Genomic DNA, 9,201 nt, shown 5'->3' with positions numbered 1-9,201 from the left:
TATAAATCTCCTCCCCGTTACTGCATTGGGCTAGGATTGGGAAAACTAGGTTCAAATTCATTGTCAACAATGGAAGCTCGTTGGGTGATTTTGAGCCAGCCTCTCTCTCTCTCAACACAATGTATCTCACAGGGATGTTGTGAAGACAAAATTCCAGGACAAAATCCTTCACATGAATCATTGAAGAAAAGATTAGATAGAAATCTAGTAGCATTAATAACATGGGAGAAAAGAAATCACCTTGAGATTCTCAGAGGGATGAGAGAAAAACTCATTAATAATTCCCCAAGATGACCAGACTCAAATTATTATTATTATTATTATTATTATTATTATTATTATTATTATTATTATTATATTAAATTTATTATAGCCACCTACTCCAGAGGAGTCTGGGCAGCTTACAAACTGTAATTCTAAATTAAAAAATTAAAAACATAGACAAAAGAAAACAGCCCTATTAAAACCCTGGGGGAGAAACCCTGCATTCACAGCTGACTTCCTGCCTGGCCACCACCATGCAGAAATTACAGCACACTTTTTAGAAGCTGAGGTAGGGCCTCTGGAAGGCTTAAAATAGAACTGACCCCAAACTGCAAAATTTAACCTCGACAGCAAGATCTGTTTGTCCATCCAGAGGTTCCTTTTGGTGATGTGCAAAACTCCACATGATTCAATTACCGTTGAAGTGAGATTTAGAGGTTGATGTGCTCCCTTCCCCCATGACTTCTGGATGATGGTTCTCTCACCGGGGGTGGAAGATAGGTTAGTTCCTTCCACAACCGTGCTAAAAAAGCATAGCCATTGAACAGATCTAACAGAAAGTAACAAGAGTTTTACTTGGACGTGTTGGCAGTTTTGGCAAATCCAGCATGCCTCATTAACATGTAAATTGAGTTGTCCCACAATGCAACTCTGAGGAAGCTGTTTGTTGCCACTCCCACTCTCTGTTTCCCCCTTCTCCACCCAGGGAGAGGCAGCATGGATGCTGCTCTCCTCATCAGGGCCGTGTGCTTGGGCCTTGATGAGGGATTCTGCCCCTCTCTTTCACACACCTCTTGGCAGCTGTAGGGCTGAGAGTCTAGGGCAAATGAAGTAATTAGAAAGAAAAGAAGAACAAAGGAACCTCATCTTTTCCACCAAGATGGATGTTACAGAACAACAAAGAATAAAGTCAGTAAGCTTCTTTTTACTTCTTAACCTAATATCTCTAAGCGTGTGATTCTTTATGCTTGGGAGGGCTGAGTGTGTAAGAGCCATAACCTGTGTTTCTCTGGCATGCTCACTGAAGCTATCTAAGATAATTTTCTTCTTCTGTGCCAGCTTCTCAGCTGTGTTATAAGCTCTGCTCCATTTCAGTGGTTCTAGCAGGCTGCTGAATTGGCTTCATAGTCTCACTCCTCTGTTACATTTTTCCAAGAACATGGGTCCATTGGAACACAAAGCTGTGGCACCTTCTAGCCCTACAGTTCCTCAGGAGGCTTCTGAAATACTTCATCTGAAACAGTGGTATGTGCAGCACAAGTAGGACTTGGAAGTTGTGAAGCTGGGACACAGGGTAAGTTGCTGAAATGTTAATGAAACTCTCAAGCTTACAATAAAACTCCAGAGTTGGGAAGGAACCCAGGATCATGGGGTACAATCCTCTGAAATGTTCAGGAAAGCCAATTAAACCATCCATGAAAGATGGAGAACCCACCACCTCCACTGGTAGACTGTCAGATCTTACCATCAGGAAGATTCACCATATATGTAAACAGAATCTAATTAGTTACAACTTATATCCATTGTGATAAACATAACAACTAAAATTGTTATATTTTTATTTTAATCATATACCATATTTGTTAACCACCCCAATCTTATGATTCTGGGTGGTGCAATAAACAAACAGACAAACCAAAACAACAAGGAGGGAAGTCTTCAGACTCTTCAAAGGTAACATATTCCGTTATATGGGACTTGCCCTAGAGAAGGTCTCCTGCCTTGTCCAAGGCCCATGAACCTCACAAGGAGGGACATTCAACAGGTCAGCATTCTTTGGATGCCCAACCTGGCAGGTAGAGTTAACTGTGTCTGTAATCAAGAATGGCCTTCTTGGGGAAAAACTTGGATTATTTTTTTTTTGGTGGTTGGATTCAGATTCTTCAACAAAGGGAGAGATGGGAGTTAAGGGTTGAACGATTAAGACCCATTGTTGGACAGGAGATTCCCAACCTGAGCAAATCCCACCTGTATGATCTTCAACTCCCAGAATTCTCAGTGTTGGCCATGTTGGGAATGGAAGCAAAGCCAGTTTTAAAAAATGGCCATCCTCCTGATTTTGAATTACCTTCCTACTGCACCCCTAATCTGACTTCCCTCCATCCACATCTCTGAATAGAATCCTCATCTCTCTAAATCACGAAGATCTTTTCTGCGTGCTCTCAGTTCTCTGGGGTGAAATGATGTGCAGAAAAAAAATGCTACATTTTTAAAAATCAAATCTTACTCCATTGGACACACACACACAAAATTGTTTTTGTAATGTCTTTCAAAGGATAAGATAATGCAAATCCATTTTTCCTGAGCAGAGTGTGATGGTCTGGCACTTGTTTATGGGGTGGCCAAGGTGTGTGTGTGCATGTGTGTGCATGTCCTGTCTTTTACTATACAACGTCCCCTCTATGATCCTGCAGCCTCCCTGCTTTCATTAAACCCCAAGGGCAGAACTCAGACATGAATTCCTTTCTGGTGAAATGTGGGCAGTCAAGGAGGCTTCAGAGTGATGGAAAGAAAACAGCACCGCCAGCAGTCCTGTCTATTCCCTCTCCCCATAAGTCAGCTCAAAAACAGCTCAGAAATCTGAAAAAACACTCCAGCAGCAAAAAATCAACACCAAAAAATCAAGGTTAATAAAACAAGCCTCTTTTGCTAGGAAGAAACGGCAAGACAGAATTCCCTGCAAGACAGACTTCCCAGCATAGCCTCAACAGGGAGGTTTTAACAAAAGGACACTTAAAATAAAACAAGCTTTCTTTCTGAGTGCAAAGAAATGAATGATGGGTGTATGCTGAATTTATAAATGGTCTGTAGCTTCTCTTAGAGGGACAGGAACAGGTTTGCTGAGAGAGATGGCTGTCCTGTGGCCACCAGAATATTCTTGTCCCTTCTGTGTGGCACAGATCTGTAACAACTAGATCCCACGGTTTGTGGCTGCTGCCCAGAGTCCTGCTGCTCCCACTTGTTAAAATACTTATTCATAATGTGCATTTTTATTCATTAATCAGTCAGTTGCACAGAACAATTTTGGAAAGAGTAGCTGGAGTTGTCTCCTTCTCCTTCTATCCTCCTCCTATCCTCCTCTTCCTCCTCCTCCTTCTTCCTCCTCCTCCTCCTTCTTCTTCCTTCTCCTTCGCCTTCTATTCTTCTCCTATCCTTCTCCTTCTCCTCTTTTTCCTTCTCCTTCTCCTTATTCTCCTCTTCTTCTTCTATCCTCCTTCTATCTGTCTTTTATCCTTCTTCTCCTTCTCCTTCTCTTCTCTTCCTATCCTCCTCCTCCTCCTCCTCCTCCTCCTCCTCCTTCTTCCTTCTCCTTCTCTTCTTCCTTCTCCTCTTCTGTTCTTCTCCTATCCTTCTCCTATCCTTCTTCTATCTGTCTTTTATCCTTCTCCTCCTCCTCCTTCTCTTTTTCCTTCTCCTTCTTCTTCCTTCTCCTTCTCCTTCTCTTCTGTTCTTCTTCTATCCTTCTCCTTCTTCTCCTACTCCTTCTCCTTCCCCTGATCTCCTTCCCCTTCTCCTTCTCCTGATCTCCTTCTCCTTCCCTGATCTCCTCCTTCTTCTTCTCCTTCTCCTTCTCCATCCTTCCTTCTCCTTCTCCTTCTTCTCCTCCTCCTCCTCCTTCTCCTTCTCTTTTTCCTTCTCCTCCTTCCTCCTTCCTTCTCCTTCTCCTTCTCTTCTGTTCTTCTTCTACCCTTCTCCTTCTCCTTCTTCTATCCTTCTATCTGTCTTTTATCCTTCTTCTTCTCCTCCTTCTTCTTCTCTTCTATCCTCTTCCTATCCTCCTCCTCCTTCTTCTTCCTTCTCCTTCTCCTTCTATTCTTCTCCTATCCTTCTTCTCCTTCTCTTTTTCCTTCTCCTTCTCCTTCTGTTCTTCTTCTATCCTTCTCCTTCTTCTATCCTTCTGTCTTTTATCCTCCTCCTCCTCCTCCTCCTCCTCCTTCTCTTTTTCCTTTTCCTTTTCCTTCTCCTTCTCCTTCTCTGTTCTTCTATCCTTCTCCTATCCTTCTTCTATCTGTCTTTTATCCTTCTTCTCCTTCTCCTTCTCCTCTTCTCCATCATATTCCCCAAGAAGTAATGTCTCCTTTCCAATAAAGAGTTGAATAACGAAGTTGGGAAACTGGAGTTCTAGTCCTGCCTTAGGCATGAAGCCAGCTGGGGGACTCCCTCGTTCTCAGCCATAGGAAGGAGGAGGAGCAGGAGGAGGAGCAGGAGGAGGCTATGACAAATCAAATCCAAAACTGCTGCCTAGAAAACTCCAGGGACTTGTTTATGTAGTTGCCAGGAGTCAAGACTGACCCAAAAGTACACATATACACACAGAGAGGGCTAAGGATGACTTAAGCCTGTCACTTTCCTGGGCCAGGGAAGGGAGGGAGGGAGGGAGGGAGGGAGGGAGGGAGGGCAGGCCACTTCTCGGCCTTTTGGCTAAGATCAAGTGTAGTATCTGTTCTTATCAGTTTAACATCTGATATGTCCTCTATTGAAACATGTAAAAATAACAATATTAAACCCATTAGATATTAACATAAATAAAAGATTTTTCATGAAAAAACTATATTTTAACGAATAAAAAATAATGATAAGAGTGACATTGTTGTACACTTTTGCAAATATCTTCAATATCTGGCAAATAATTTTGATTTTGCAGACCCCAAGGATTCTCGGACCCTGCTTTAAGAAACACTGTACTAGATATTCTTTCATGCAGTCTGAAAATGCATTTTTTTCAGGTCTAAGAGTAACTTTACGAAGATATTGAAAAATAGAGGTTTGCTGCATAGTATAATCAGGTCTATTTTATTGTCTGTATTAGTACAGCAGATTACTGATTGGTAACATTTAAAAATACCTTAAAAATAATTTTTAAAAAACTGCCTCTATTTCTGTTTCCTAACAAAACTTTCCCCAATGTATTAGGGCCTTTGTTTGTTATACAGCCTTTTGTATAATAAACATTTTTAAATAGCATAACTTTTCCTGATGTAACATATATTTCTGCAATGCAAATTTTTTAATTTAAATTTCCCAATGAAGTGTATCTATGTGTGTGTATTTGTGTGTGCAAATCACACACATACTACACAGAGATTTCAGGAATATATGTCTGGCTGGGGAATTCTGGGAGTTAAGTCCAGACATGCTGGCTGGGGAATTCTGGGAGTTGAAATCCACACATCTTAAAGTTGCTGAGGTTGAGAAACACTGCTTTAGATTAAAAAAAAAGATTCAGAGAGATCTAGAGAGGCTGAAATGAATAGAGTGGGATTTCACAGGGAGAAATGTAAAGTTCTGCATCTGGATAGGAACAATGAAAGGGGCAAGTACAGACCTGGCTTGGCAGTAGTACACATGAAAGGGACCACAAGCCACAAGTTGAGCCTGCAGTGTGATGCAGCTGCTAAAACGGCCAATGCTATCTTGAGATGGATTAACAGGGCCATCCAGTCTAGATCGCAGGAAATAATTGCTCCCCTCTGTCTCTGTCCTTTTTGAACGGTGGTGCCCCAAGGTGGATACAGGACTCCAACTGGGTCTCACCAGGGCAGGGGAGAGACCCAGTTGGAGTCCTGTGCCCACTTTGGGGCACCACCGTTCAAAAAGGACAGAGACAGATTGGAGCAAGTTCAGAGAAGGACTACCAAGATGGTGAAGGATCTGGAAACCAAGTCCTGTGAGAAATGGTTAAAGGGTTAAGGTTTCTTTACCCTGTGAAAGTAAAGCCTGGGTCTTCAAATATCTGGAGGTTGTCACACAGAAGAGGGAGTGGACTTATTCTCTATTGCACAGAGGGCAGGGCTTGAACCAGTGGGTCAAAAGTATGAGGAAGAAGCTTCAGGCTGGACATCACAAGGAACTTCCTGACTGTATGAGAGCCAGTGGAACAGTATTAGCCCTTTGAGGTAGACCAAGCAAGAAGCATGACAATGAATACTAGCTCTGTCTTTATTGTAAGTTAATTTATTGTTCTGTTAATTTATATTAACAGAATCTTGCAAGTCTGAAAGTACCCCTCCCATCCCTTACTTTTACTTCCCCCAAAACTAGGAGGGTCCCTTCTGAGATGCTTTCTCCACCCCCACCCCTCCTTCGGGCTCAGATTTCCTTTATCAGACTGAACAGGGCGTGAAACAGGGACCCTTCTCTCGATGAGTCATTCTACTTGAAAGCTTCATCAGCGCAGCTGAATATTGAGTGAAGCATCCTAGGATCTCCCCCAAGGGTTTTTGGCTGCTCTCTCAACAAATCGACAGCCCAGTTCTTGGCCCATTTGATGCAGGAATTGCAAGAGGGTTACGTGATCAGCCCTAAAAATGCAATTGACACAATTTCAAACAAAGGAAAAAAATCCAGAGTCCCTGTTAGGAACAAGTAGAAAATCCCAAGCTGATTCACAAACATGGCACAACCACCAACACTCTGGTCCTTATTCTCACCTTCCAAATCTTATAGGCAGTCACTAAAACTTTGCCTGCATCCACTGAAACTTAAGAGTCATACAATTTGCTGTTGTTGTTTCACTGAATCACTGTAGAACTACAGCAATGAGCAAGTGAGAATTCTCATCTGAGTTTGGATGACACCACCTCCTTAAGTTTGGGCTGACCTCGGAGAATCTAAGCAGGCTGGACTCGGTTGGTATTTGAATAGGAAACCATTAAGAGGTGTAGACTAAGCTTGGAGGGTGTAGAAACATTGCAGAAGACAATGGAAGCTGCTTCTGGACCACAAGAAACCTTCAGGGGTCTAGCTTGACTTGTGGAACTCTTGATCTTTTTTGAATCAACACCATGTCCTGCTGGTTGAGTTGATGGCCTGGAAAGGAGTTGGACCCCTGCCCAGTTTGGTGGAAGGAGAAGGCCATTCATTTCTTCGAAATGTTTTCAGGCAATTTTCTCTCTTTTTAAAAAACCCTCAAAGCAGTTGACAAGGGAATTAAAAGCAGAATTAGAAATGCAACCAACATTTAAAATAATTTTTAAAAAAATGCTCTATGAATGCCTTAAGCATCAGTCAGATTGAAGAATGGCCAGCTTTAACTCTTGGGCATACTGAAGAATAAATGGAATAAATCATGTCAGACCGCTGGGAGCCTGGTAATAAATACCGCACAACATTCAAAGTTAGGTTTCAATAGGAATGGATGGTCTGTGGTTCATCATTCAATTATTGCTTTAGCATGCTGGAAAAAACGGGCCATCATACAAAGCCAGAGTATGGTTTACTTAAGGTAAAGGTAAAGGTTTCCCTTGACATTAAGTCCAGTCGTGTCCGACTCCAGGGGGCGGTGCTCATCTCCGTTTCAAAGCTGAAGAGCCGGCGTTTGTCCGAAGACATTTCCTCTGTGGTCATGTGGCTGGCATGACTACACGGAGCGCCGTTACCTGCCCACCGAAGCGGTGCCTATTAATCTACTCACATTGGCATGTTTTCGAACTGCTAGGTTGGCAGGAGCTGGGACTAGCCACGGGAGCTCACCCCGTCACGCGGATTCGAACCGCCGACCTTCTGATCGGCAAGCTCAGCAGCTCAGTGGTTTAACCCGCAGCACCACCGCGTCCCTATGGTTTACTTGGTTGGGACATATATGTTATGTGAACGCAGCAGTGGTGTTTTGTTGATTCAGATTTAAGATTCAGTGTGTTGTGTGAAATCAGATGAGTGTTTTGGAAATCTCTGCCCCGTAAGATTTTATCTTTTTGCATGAAAGTAGTGAATTGGTGGCTTTTCAGCCCCAAAGGTCAGGTTTTGTAAAGATGATCTAGAATAGATTTTTAAAAATAATTTAATTTAATTTAGTGTATTTATTTGTGCATGGTAATTGGATATATAGTTGGGTTCAAAGCTGGCACAGGATTTTCAAACATCTAAATTTGCAGCCCTTTTTCATCATCTGGATTTTAGAGGCAGTTGGCTGGAGACTTCCAAGTGACCAGCTCCAATTTACCGTCATTTTCACACATGCCCACAGCAAATGTATTTTGTTCACTCTGGTTTTCCAACTTCGTGTGTTGTGTGAATGGAGCCAAAAGGTCATCATCATCCTCTTCTATTGTTCGTTCTTTTTATGGCAAAGTTACGTGCACTTAAGGTTGCCAGAAAATAACCTCACTCTGCTGCCGTGGTCCTTTAAGCATCATAAATTCACTTGTACCTGATCAGACTCTGACTTGTAGGCCACCCCTGCAAATAAAAAACCAATATTAGGGGAAGGCAGACAGAATTCATTATGAAGCTCTGTTTGTTGTTGTTTATTCGTTCAGTCGCTTCCGACTCTTCGTGACTTCATGGACCAGCCCACGCCAGAGCTGCCTGTTGGTCGTCAGCACCCCCAGCTCCCCCAGGGACAAGTCCGTCACCTCTAGAATATCATCCATCCACCTTGCCCTTGGTCGGCCCCTCTTCCTTTTGCCTTCCACTCTCCCTACCATCAGCATCTTCTCCAGGGTGTCCTGTCTTCTCATTATGTGGCCAAAGTATTTCAGTTTTGCCTTTAATATCAGTCCCTCAAGTGAGCAGTCTGGCTTTATTTCCTGGAGGATGGACTGGTTTGATCTTCTGGCAGTCCAAGGCACTCTCAGAATTTTCCTCCAACACCACAGTTCCAAAGCATCGATCTTCCTTCGCTCAGCCTTCCTTATGGTCCAGCTCTCGCAGCCATATGTTACTACGGGGAACACCATTGCTTTAACTATGCGGACCTTTGTTGTCAGTGTGATGTCTCTGCTCTTAACTATTTTATCGAGATTTGTCATTGCTCTTCTCCCAAGGATTAGCGTCTTCTGATTTCCTGACTGCAGTCAGCATCTGCAGTAATCTTTGCGCCTAGAAATACAAAGTCTTTCACTGCCTCTACGTTTTCTCCCTCTATTTACCAGTTATCAATCAAGCTGGTTGCTATAATCTTGGTTTTTTTGAGGTTTAGCTGCAAGCCAGCTTTTG

General features: G+C 42.8%; 1 pseudogene; it reads left to right on the top strand.

Annotated features, from left to right (window-relative positions):
- Positions 1 to 4,666: 4,666 nt before the first annotated feature.
- Positions 4,667 to 4,776, top strand: LOC134495052 (U2 spliceosomal RNA; annotated as a pseudogene).
- Positions 4,777 to 9,201: the final 4,425 nt, after the last annotated feature.

This window comes from Candoia aspera, chromosome 3, assembly GCF_035149785.1.
Source record: "Candoia aspera isolate rCanAsp1 chromosome 3, rCanAsp1.hap2, whole genome shotgun sequence".
Classification (NCBI taxonomy): domain Eukaryota; kingdom Metazoa; phylum Chordata; class Lepidosauria; order Squamata; family Boidae; genus Candoia; species Candoia aspera.
The sequence above is the reverse complement of the archived record's forward strand: the minus strand, read 5'-3'. Positions and strand labels throughout refer to the sequence as shown.